This window comes from Engraulis encrasicolus, chromosome 23 (assembly GCF_034702125.1).
Source record: "Engraulis encrasicolus isolate BLACKSEA-1 chromosome 23, IST_EnEncr_1.0, whole genome shotgun sequence".
NCBI lineage: Eukaryota > Metazoa > Chordata > Actinopteri > Clupeiformes > Engraulidae > Engraulis > Engraulis encrasicolus.
In genome coordinates, this window is record NC_085879.1 from 43,459,251 (window position 1) to 43,461,094 (window position 1,844).

Sequence of the window (1,844 nt, forward strand, 5' to 3'; positions counted from 1 at the left end):
GAGTAGGGGACAACTTAATTAGTCTTTCATACACTCTAAGTTTTTCTATATCTACAAAAGAAATTAGGGGTAAAGTAAGATTTGTGATGACAAATTCATTTTTTTTACATTTTTTCTTATTATTTTTGAGGATATTTATTGAAGTAATTTATAATGAAACATGCATACCTATTCATGTTTTATATCATTTTAAAGTGCATCTAATTCTGATTACAATGGTGTATGTATCTCTACCATGTAGTATGGCCACACAATACGCTTTTGTTTGACACAAGGTCATCAAGTGTGAAAAAAATGGAATGTTCGGGTCAGTCACCAAAGTGTTAAAAATCTCATTTGCATATTTTGTGATTAATTCCTTTTAGACATCCTTTTGAAACATTTCCAATGTGATTTAAATGTTATTCTGCTTTGTTTTAGTGATTTGTAGGCTTTTTTCTTATCTTGCACCAATCCCTTTTATTAACCCTCTGGAGTCTAGGGCCTCTGAGAGGCTTTCAGGCCGTTAGGAACACCTAACAAAAATAATTTGAGAGTAAAGTGAATGTTATATAACTGTATATTACTTTGGAAGATGTAAATTAATGGTCCGATCATTTTTGGCCGAAACACCATGAATGTAACAAGTTGGTGTATCTTCCACAATTCTTTAGGAATTTAATTGTATTTCATTTTGATCATTTGAATAGGTTAGCTGGAGGATATCATGAAGTGTCATTTGTGTATGATGAAAAATAGAGAAGTTATTTAAGAATGAAGTTGCAAAACGGTCATTTTTGACCGTAACACAACCAGAGGGTTAACCAAGTGTTGCCAAAACTGATATTTGTTATGTTGTTGTTTTTATTATTATATATGTGTGATTTTCTTTTCCATTTTATTGAGAGGATCCCCGATAGGACATGAAGACATTGCTTCACATTGTAAAAGCTGCTTCTGTTGTTGTTGTTGTTGTTGTTGTTGTATTATCCCCTTCCATTATGCAACTATTGTTTGTTCCAGGTGTAGAAAACATACCCAATTGATAACTGAAAAAAAATTGATACCCAAGCTTTTTATCTTGTTGTGTTCTGCTTACTACTTTAATAAACAAATCTACATGATAACAAGTGCATAGTAAGCTGATCCACGCTTTAGATCGAGTACCTGCAAAATGCATTGTTAATTGTTAACAAGTGGCTTGTTAAGTGTCTATAAGCATTAATAAAAACATCAATAAGCTTGTTATATCTTCTTGTGTACTGCTTATAGTATTTTTATGACTACTATAATAAGCATAGCTACATGATAACAAGTGCATAGTAAGCTGATCCCCGCTTTAGATCGGGTACCTGCAAAATTCATTGTTAGCTGTTAACAAGTGGCTTGTTAAGTGTCTATGAGCATTAATAAGCAGCTTATAACATGATAACAAGTGCATAGTAAGCTGATCCCCGCTTTAGATCGGGTACCTGCAAATTTCATTGTTAGCTGTTAACAAGTGGCTTGTTAAGTGTCTATAAGCATTAATAAGCAGCTTATAACATGTTATTAAAAAATAATAAGCGTGTTATAGAAACTTGTAAGGGCATAACTACCTGCTTATGAGTGACCATTAACACCTATTACAATACTCTAAGAACACTATTAACCCATAATAAGCAGCTTAGAGGACGTTAATAAGGTTAATAAGCATGTTATGGGCACTTGTAAGAGTATTATTACCTGCTTACTGGAGACTTATAAACGCTTATTACGATACTATAAGAGCACTATTAACCCATTATAAGCAGCTTAGAGGACATTAACAAGGTTAATAAGCATGTTATGGACACTTGTTAGAGTATTATTACCTGCTTACTGGA